Source organism: Bos indicus, chromosome 10 (genome assembly GCF_029378745.1).
Source record: "Bos indicus isolate NIAB-ARS_2022 breed Sahiwal x Tharparkar chromosome 10, NIAB-ARS_B.indTharparkar_mat_pri_1.0, whole genome shotgun sequence".
Classification (NCBI taxonomy): domain Eukaryota; kingdom Metazoa; phylum Chordata; class Mammalia; order Artiodactyla; family Bovidae; genus Bos; species Bos indicus.
In genome coordinates, this window is record NC_091769.1 from 25,956,867 (window position 1) to 25,966,859 (window position 9,993).

The 9,993-nt window shown below is 44.2% G+C and overlaps 1 pseudogene; it reads right to left on the minus strand.

Annotated features, from left to right (window-relative positions):
• Positions 1-2,198: 2,198 nt before the first annotated feature.
• LOC139185448 (ribonuclease 7-like) lies at positions 2,199-2,655 on the minus strand (annotated as a pseudogene).
• Between the last annotated feature and the right edge of the window lie 7,338 nt (positions 2,656-9,993).

Sequence of the window (9,993 nt, forward strand, 5' to 3'; positions counted from 1 at the left end):
AAAGAGACATAACTGAAACAAGTTAGCAGGTAAGCATGGGGTAGATGGGGAGTTACTGGCAATGCCAGCAAACAGAAAAAGAATGTGTAGACATAGGTGTCTCTTAGATTAAGACTTTGAATGACTGGCTCTGATGTTTCCCCTCACCAAGACTGAGAGATGCCAGGAGAAGGGGCAAGTTTGGCAGCCAGGCAGATCTGAGCCCAGTTCTGAGTGGTTTTTTTTTTTTTTTTTAATAATGTCTGCAAGATGCTGAGATGAGTATATGTGCCTGGAACTTGGGAGACAGGGCCGGAGAGATGCTTTTGGGAGAAAATAAGTGGAAGTTGAAGCTATGGGACTGTATCAAGTCATTCAAGAGAGTTCAGTGTGAGAGGAAAAGAGAGCTAAGAATAGGAGCCTGAGAAACACCATCATTTAAGGTGCAGACAGAGGAAGTGAAGCCTGCCCACAACACCCGGGCAAAGAGAGGAGTAGAAGGATGTTGTTTTCCTCTCATTTCCAGTATATCTTCCTTGGTCAGAAGCACAGGGTGGGTACAGTAGTGGTAGTGATGGGCAGAGTGTGATGTGGGAAGGCTGGGCGCTGTGGGGAAAGCTATATTTGGGTAGGATAGTGTGGGTGTGGTAGGTAGCAAGGAGCTCTGCTTTAGATCTCTTTCTAGGTAGCAGGGATGGGGGCTGGGAGTCAGAATTTTTGGATTTTCTGCTTTTCTTGCCACTTCATGTTTCACCAATCATGCTTTCCTTATTATGAACTCTAGTCGATGTAGAAAAGTCTCTTTCTAAGTATGGAAAGGGAGCAGTATGGGCGAGGCAGAATCAGCAGAGGGAAGGACGGTGTCGCCTTACTGTTGAGTGTGTGTGTTGTGTGCACACGTGCACATGTGTGAGTACGTGCCCATTATATGTATATATGTATGGGCGTGTATGTCTTATGCTGGTGTTTAATTTATGGGTGTATATGTATATAGTATTTTCCTCTGTGTATCTATCATAAGTATAGAAATTATGGGCAGCATAATTTGCAGCATAAGCAGCATAAATCAAAGGCAGCATCGAGAAACTTTTATCCCAATCTGATACACCACTTTTATGTTCACTGAATTTGATTATAAAGAAATCCGACCTTGTGTTTTCTATATCTGTATATTCTATTTCATTTTTCCAGTAATTCATTTTATTGTATTTTATGAAAGTGCTGATCTGTGGCAGATTTTGCATACAAAACTGATCCTTCACTGCAGTTAGTTGGAGAAGCACTAATTAGAACCAGATCAAGATTTTTAGAAGGTCCTGGTTCTGAAATTTCCAAGGGAGGTAAGTTCACTTCAAAAATCCGAGATTCCTGCTCTGGGTCATAACAGTGAGGCATGAGGTCAGGTCTTGAACATAAACAAGGGATTCCACCTTAGGTCTGACTACCATCCTGGGGCTCAGCCTGCCCTTCCCTGCCATCCTCCCCTTCATGTGACGTGGGCCCACCAGGCAATTTTTAAGGGGGTGGAAGGCAGAGCCCCCTAGAGTAACTGCGCCTTCCAGCCTGAGCCTGCTCAGGGTGCTGCCGTCTCTTCTGCCTGCAGGGTACACGATGCTGAAGCTTCACAGAGATAAACAGGGGCTTCCAAACCTCCATGCTTCCCCTGGTCAGTAGCGCACACGTTCAATCAGGAAAAGAAAGGTTTTTCATTGTAGCAAAGTCAGACACATTCCTTTGTCCAGTACAGTGAACAGGGCACAGACGCTTCTGGCCTCCTTCCTTGAATGATCTCCCCTAGGGTTCCCTCTGAATGGTCCAACCACAGCTCTACCAAGGTCCTGACTTTACTTTGCATTTGTAGTTTTGTGTTCTTCTTCTTTAAGATGGTCTCTAAAATTGCATGTGCCATAAGCCCCACAAAACCTGGATCCACCCATGCCAAGAGCCTTAGTGCCTGAAGAGCCACAGGGCATCCACACTCAGAAAACAATGTAAGCAGCAGTGAAGGGTTAAGGAGAATCACCTCTCTTCCCTCATCATTTGGAGCATCCACAAAACCCCGTAAGGAATTAAGAGTATGTGGAGTTGGCTGCGTGGGAGAGAAGTGGTATTTGCAAAAAGGGTGAGGATTAGTGAAGAACTCAAGGGAGGAAAAGGCAGCCGCAGTGTCAGGAGTCTGCAGGGCTTGGGGTGAGGGGAACACTTGGCCTTAGACAACATTATCCAAAAGTACAGGACCAGTGGTACCTCAGGTCATCCTTCTGTTGTGGCAGGTCACAGGCTACAATGAAGAATGCCTCCAGTTGCTTCTCCTTGTTCCTGCAGTCTGGACACCTTCCTGAGATGAGCTCACATGTAGTCAGGGATATAGGCTTTGGCTCTGGTGGCAGTTTTTATGACCATTCTTGCAGGCTAAGTTGGGGGTCCGACAAGTGGTGACCATGCAGTAGATGGATTCATGCAGAAAGGTGTTGAAGTCTTTGCAGTGCTTAGAGAACTTGTTGATTTTGTGTATCGCTGTGTTGCATCCTTGAGGTCTGGGCTGCACATGCTGAGTTTCAAACCACTGAGCTGGGGTCATGTTCCCAGGCTTGGCGCTGACTGGTCCTTGGCCACCCACAGCCCCAGCAACAGGAGCAGCCACAGAGCGCAGAATCCTGCTCTGGCTGGCGCCATTGCTCCCAGGGGGCACAGGGGGCACAGAAGAAGTGGGAGGTGGGTGACTAGGTCACCATGGGGGTGCCCTGCTAGCCCTTCTAAAAATTTCATACTGTAAATCAAGTATTGCAGGGTTCCTACAGCCTCAGATATTTAAAAACACTACTGGCATTTAATTGTTCGGTCCCAGCAGATACATTTTATTTAATGATACATTTTATGTCCCCCAATAAATACGTATACAGTTTTTCCTTCATAAGAGTTTTATGAGGTATGAACTCTTTTTTTTAATAGGCAAGCAAACTGAAGCTCAGAAAAGTTAAGGAAATTGCCCATCATCATACAGCTAGGGAGTGTTACAGGCTTTGAATCGATGCTTCTCAGCTTCCAAAGCCCCTATTCTTTCCACATTCCCATGTTTCTGGTTTGAAACTCTGAGAAATCAGACCACAAAAGGAAACCAGTCTTGAAAGAAAGTAGGTCAAGGGTCCATACCTTGCTCTTCCAGGCTAGCTCAGACATTCCTGAAAATCAATATTAAGGTTGTGGTGTCAGGCTAATTCCTCTCTGCTCTGTGGTCGAGTTTCTCACTGAAGCTAGAAAAACAGTCACTCTCAGTGTTCCAGCCAGCCAAGCAGGATTCTGTGAATTGGGTTCTTTCTGGGACTGACATATCACCCTAAGTGGAGAAAGTTTTGGAATGACAGAATCAGAGCAGAGGAGTTTCTTTAAGATCATCTCAATCAACTCTGCTTTACAGAGGAAAGAGCTGGAGGGCCTGAAAGAGCAAGTGCCCTTCCCAAGGCCACCAACTGAGTGTCAGAGCTGGGACTGGAGCTTCCTGACTTTCAACCCATCCCTTTGGTCTAGTGCCAGGCTGAAAAGGGAAGGAGAACGTGTTTCCCATAGAGACAGGGCCTAGTGAGTGTGTCTGTTTGTGGTTTAAGTGAAACATGACCATTGCCTTTGATAATTCTCTTCTAATCCTTCTGATGACTTTAGGAGAAAGTCTCCTATTGGACACGACTGAGCGACTTCACTTTCACTTTTCACTTTCATGCATTGGATAAGGAAATGGCAACCCACTTCAGTGTTCTTGCCTGAAGAATCCCAGGGATGGGGGAGCCTGGTGGGTTGCCGTCTTTGGGATCGCACAGAGTCGGACACGACTGAAGCGACTTAGCAGCAGCAGCAGTTCCTATTAGGACAAGAAGGTAAAGCCTTTGTTTCTACCCACTTTTCAGTACAGACAACAGATCTCAGGCTGAGCCTTCAACTGAAAACAGTATCTGGATAGAACTTTAAAATCTTTTTTTTCTTTTGGCTGCACTGGGTTTGTTGCAGCATGCAGGCTTCTTTTGTGGAGCAGTGGGCTTAGTTGCCCCATGGCATGTGGGATCTTAATTCCCTGACCAGGGATCAAACCCACATTCTCTGCTTGGAAGGCAGATTCTCAACCACTGGACCACCAGGGAAGATCACCAGAATTTTAAACAATTTGATGACATTGTTTATTTTTACTTCTATTTATCCAGTGACACTCTAGTATTCTGTGAAATATGATGTTACACAGTTTCATATTCAAAGAACTCTTTGAACTAAATGCATATAAATATAAATTTAGTAAATGATAATACTGGCAGTATTACAGCAATTATCAAGGGAGGGAGCAAATGACTGAAGTGGGGGATCTTGCTTTAGCTATAGCCTCTCAGGTCTGTGCTGGCATGTTGAGCCCTACCTTGACTTCTGTGTGATTTCACTGCCTTTGAGATAAAATGCTCTGCAAAGTGGCAAAAAACACTTAGACTCCTATGATCTGGATTTCCAGATGGGAAACTTTGGAGATGTTTGCCTTTCTATCTTCAAGGTGGAGCCTGGTTCATCAACCAAGCTCACCCTTCTCCTGCACTTCTCCCCACAAAGCTAACGAAACACTGCTTTTTGATCCCAGTAGAGCATTATCCAGCAAATAGTTGATTTGGACCTCAGAGAGAAAATATATTGAGTTGTTCAAAAAGTTCATTTCATTCATTTTTTCCATCAGATGTTACAGAAGATCTCTAACTAATTTTTTGGCCAACCCAATATATATATTTCCCTTTTGCAGGCTGTCAGCTGCCACGACTGAAGTGACTTAGCAGGAGCAGCAGCAGCTGAACCTTTCCCATTGGGATGGTTGGATTGCCATGTGATTGTTCATTACCTGTTGCAGACCCAAGCCTCTGGGCTTTTTGTGTGAGAGGGTAGGGATGGCAGCAGGAGCCAAGGGTTGGCAGGAACATTTCATGCCAACCAAGTGACTGACCATGGACTTCGCAAGCTCTGAATCTAGTTAAGTTGCAAACATGCTTTCCTCAAGTAGGTACTGACCGTGCAACTGGCCAGTCCCACTCAGGGAGGTCTGAGGAAAGGGTTCCTTTAATTGTGTGTTTGATCCTAGTTATTCATCACAAGTCTTCCCAGTGGTCACAGTCTCAGGGCTGTCTTATCCATTAAGCACTAAAAGCCCAGTGCCTAGGGTCTGGGAGGTTTTCAAGGGCCTACAATATTTGAGATTAGGAAAAAAATATATTGGCTCCAATATAGGAAAAGTCAACTATAAAATCAAATTTAAAATATTTACTTACCTGCTACCACAGTAACATAAAGTTGATTTCACTTATTTTGGAATTTGGCACCCATAAGAAGTCTATTACTTTGGAAAACAGACTTAGGTTAGATTTTTTTTTTTTTTTCCCATCCTTTTACTGGAATTCTCAATACCACGATTGGAGAAGGAGAAGTGCCAATCCCAAGTTACTTGGAGTCAAATGATTTCAGAAGTAAAACTTTAAAAATCATTTCAGATACGTTTCTGCAAGAATGATATTGAATGAGGAACATACATTTTATATATTCAATGTGGCATGACGAAATGTTGAAATGCCTAGTGTGGTATGGGGGTATTAAACAGAGCCCTTGACATTCTAGAGCTAGTTGCCTTGGGTGTATCGTTTACCGCTTTCCTAAAGGCAGCCTGGATGATACGCACTACATTGCTTTAGAGTTGAGTCAGCCCAGGGCTGTGCTGCAGCAACAGGAGGAAAGTGTACGCTAACCACCGTTCAGTGAAGATATAGCACGTGCTTGGCACAGTGCTAGGTATTCTGCTAAGGATTACAGCTATCGTTTAAAAGTGCTTGGGGACTTCCCTGGTGGTCCAGTGGTTAAGACTCTGTACTTCCACTGCAGGTGGTCTGATCCCTGGTTGGGGAACTAAGATTCTGCATGCTGCAGTGTATGGCCAAATTTTTTTTAAAAAAATGCTCACTGTGTGCCAAGGCCTTGTGCTTTATGTACAATTCAATTTGCAAAACAATATTGTGTGTTCCATGTTATTTTTTCCATTTTATAGAAAAGGAAACTGAGGCTTGGAAAGGCTAAGTTCACAGATGTGTTAAGCGGCAGGCCTAGGACAGAAAAGGAGGGAGGGCTGGCTCAAGTGTTGTGTTGTTCCCTCCTCACCACACTGCTTTTTAAGTTTTATAAATGTGCTTTTCGAATCTATTGTTTCCCTATTTTATTATTTCCTGCATTTCCTGGTACCACTCATTCGGATGCTCATTCAGGTACTACCTTATTCTATTATTTGACTCTTACATGTGTATTCAGTCTTCCCAGCTGGCTGATGAACTTGTGGGACAGGAATCAGGTCCTTTCATGCTTCTCAGTCTCCACAGAGCTGGGCATGTGGCTAGCTCAGAGGGATACTTATTTCCTCTTATTTCCTTATTTTATTTTTTGTTGCACTGAGTCTTCATTGCTGCGCACGGGCTTCTCATTGCAGTGCTTCTGTCGTTGCAGAGCACAGGCTCCAGGCCCACGGGCTTCAGTAGTTGCAGCACGTGTGGCACGCGGACTTCGTTTCTCTGTGGCATGTGGGATCTTCCTGGACCAGGTATGGAACCCTTGTCCCCTGCATTGGCAGGCAGATTCCTGGCCCAGTGTGGCAAGTCCCCACACTGCTTTCTGAGAGTTACCTTATGGGCTGACAGTTACTGTGTGACTAATAGATTGGGCTTCTTTTCATCTCTTGGACGTGTTCTGTTTTCTTCAACTTTATTTCTGCTTTTTTTTTCCTCTTCCCTAAAAGTTCTCCCTCAACTCTTATCCATCCTTCAGTGCTCAGCTTGGTCCCCCGAGCTTGTGCTTGAACCTTCCTGTACAACTCTACCTGGGGTGACTCTTTTCTGAATATACCTCCTTCAGTATTAACTCCTGGTACCACTCACTTGGATGCTCAGTCAGGTACTACCTTGTTCTATTATTTGACTCTGATGTGTGTATCCAAGCTTCCCAACTAAATGGTGAACTTGTGGGCAGAAATCAGCTCATTTCATGCTTCTCAATCTCCATAAAGCCAGGATAGCTCAGAGGGATACTCAGTAACTGTGTGTTGAACTGAATCGCCACTCTTGTCCTCTTAGTCTCCTCATCATTTGTAGCCTAAAGAGTTTCAGTTGAGTAATTTCTAAAAAGTATAATAATTTCTAAATATTTTCTAAAAAGAAAAATTTCTAAAAGACTCTGTGAAACAAGAGGAAGCATCAAAGTGCTAGTGGCCAGACTAGAATGTGAAAAGAGATCCTGCAGGAAGACCCCAAAGGTAGCTCCAAGAGGGCGAGTGGAGAATAAGCACTGATCCTGTAGAGACCAGTTTTCTCAGGATAGCCTAGGAGGTGTGAAGAACTGACTCATTTGAAAAAACCCTGATGCTGGGAATGATTGAAGGTGGGAGGAGAAGGGGACAACAAAGGATAAGATGGTTGGATGGCATCACCGACTCAATGGACATGAGTTTGAGTAAGCTCCGGGAGTTGGGAGTTGGTGATGGACAGGGAGGCTTGGCATCAGATCAGATCAGTCACTCAGTCGTGTCCGACTCTTTGTGACCCCATGAATCACAGCACGCCAGACCTCCCTGTCCATCACCAACTCCCGGAGTTCACTGAGACTCACATCCATCGAAGTAGTGATGCCATCCAGCCATCTCATCCTCTGTCGTCCCCTTCTCCTCCTGCCCCCAATCCCTCCCAGCATCAGAGTCTTTTCCAATGAGTCAACTCTTCGCATGAGGTGGCCAAAGTACTGGAGTTTCAGCTTTAGCATCATTCCTTCCAAAGAAATCCCAGGGCTGATCTCCTTCAGAATGGACAGGTTGGATCTCCTTGCAGTCCAAGGGACTCTCAAGAGTCTTCTTCAACACCACAGTTCAAAAGCATCAATTCTTCGGCGTTCAGCCTTCTTCACAGTCCAACTCTCACATCCATACATGACCACAGGAAAAACCATAGCCTTGACTAGACGAACCTTTGTTGTCAAAGTAATGTCTCTGCTTTTGAATATGCTATCTAGGTTGGTCATAACTTTCCTTCCAAGGAGTAAGCGTCTTTTAATTTCATGGCTGCAGTCACCATCTGTAGTGATTTTGGAGCCCAGAAAAATAAAGTCTGACACTGTTTCCACTGTTTCCCCATCTATTTCCCATGAAGTGGTGGGACCAGTTGCCATGATCTTCGTTTTCTGAATGTTGAGCTTTAGGCAAACTTTTTCACTCTCCACTTTCACTTTCATCAAGAGGCTTTTGAGTTCCTCTTCACTTTCTGCCATAAGGGTGATGTCATCTGCATATCTGAGGTTATTGATATTTCTCCCGGCAATCTTGATTCCAGCTTGTATTTCTTCCAGTCCAGCGTTTCTCATAATGTACTCTGCATAGAAGTTAAATAAACAGGGTGACAATATACAGCCTTGACGTACTCCTTTTCCTATTTGGAACCAGTCTGTTGTTCCATGTCCAGTTCTAACTGTTGCTTCCTGGCCTGCATACAAATTTATCAAGAGGCAGATCAGGTGGTCTGGTATTCCCATCTCTTTCAGAATTTTCCAGTTTATTGTGATCCACACAGTCAAAGGCTTTGGCATAGTCAATAAAGCAGAAATAGATGTTTTTCTGGAACTCTCTTGCTTTTTCTATGATCCAGTGGATGTTGGCAATTTGATCTCTGGTTCCTCTGCTTTTTCTAAAACCAGCTTGAACATCAGGAGGTTCACAGTTCACATATTGCTGAAGCCTGGCTTGGAGAATTTTGAGCATTACTTTACTAGCGTGTGAGATGAGTGCAATTGTGTGGTAGTTTGAGCATTCTTTGGCATTGCCTTTCTTTGGGATTGGAATGAAAACTGACCTTTTCCGATCCTGTGGCCACTGCTGAGTTTTCCAAATTTGCTGGTATATTGAGTGCAGCACTTTCACAGCATCATCTTTCAGGATTTGGAATAGCTCAGCTGGAATTCTATCACCTCCACTTGCTTTGTTTGTAGTGATGCTTTCTAAGGCCCACTTGACTTCACATTCCAGGTTGTCTGGCTCTAGGTCAGTGATCACACCATCGTGATTATCTGGGTCATGAAGATCTTTTTTGTACAGTTCTTCTGTGTATTCTTGCCACCTCTTTGTAATATCTTCTGCTTCTGTTAGGTCCATACCATTTCTGTCCTTTATCGAACTCATCTTTGCATGAAATGTTCCTTTGGTATTTCTGATTTTCTTGAAGAGATCCCTAGTCTTTCCCATTCTGTTGTTTTCCTCTATTTCTTTGCATTGATCGCTGAAGAAGGCTTTCTTATCTCTTTTTGCTATTCTTTGGAACTCTGCATTCAGATGCTTATATCTTTCCTTTTCTCCTTTGCTTTTCTCTTCTCTTCTTTTCACAGCTATTTGTAAGGCCTCCTCAGACAGCCATTCTGCTTTTTTGCATTTCGTTTCTATAGGAATGATCTTGATCCCTGTCTCCTGTACAATGTCACGAACCTCTGTCCATAGTTCATCTGGCACTCTATCAGATCTAGGCCCTTAAATCTATTTCTCACTTCCACTGTATAATCATAAGGGATTTGATTTAGGTCATACCTGAATGGTCTAGTGGTGTTCCCTACTTTCTTCAATTTCAGTCTGAATTTGGCAATAAGGAGTTCATGGTCTGACCCACAGTCAGCTCCTGGTCTTGTTTTTGCTGACTGTATAGAGCTTCTCCATCTTTGGCTACAAAGAATATAATCAATCTGATTTCAGTGTTGACCATCTGGTGATGTCCATGTGCAGTCCATGTGGTTGCAAAGAGTCAGACATGACTGAGCGACTGAACTAAACTGAACTGAGGAGATGTGGGTGAGGGGGCCAGAAAAGTCTATCTGGGTTGCTGGCCTGAGGTAGTCTTTGAGCTACAAATGCCACCTTCAGTATGGTTGTCAGGCTTTACCCTGGAGGCAAGGGGCAGCCTCTTCAGGAAGAAGGGGGTTCTGGAAGAGCAG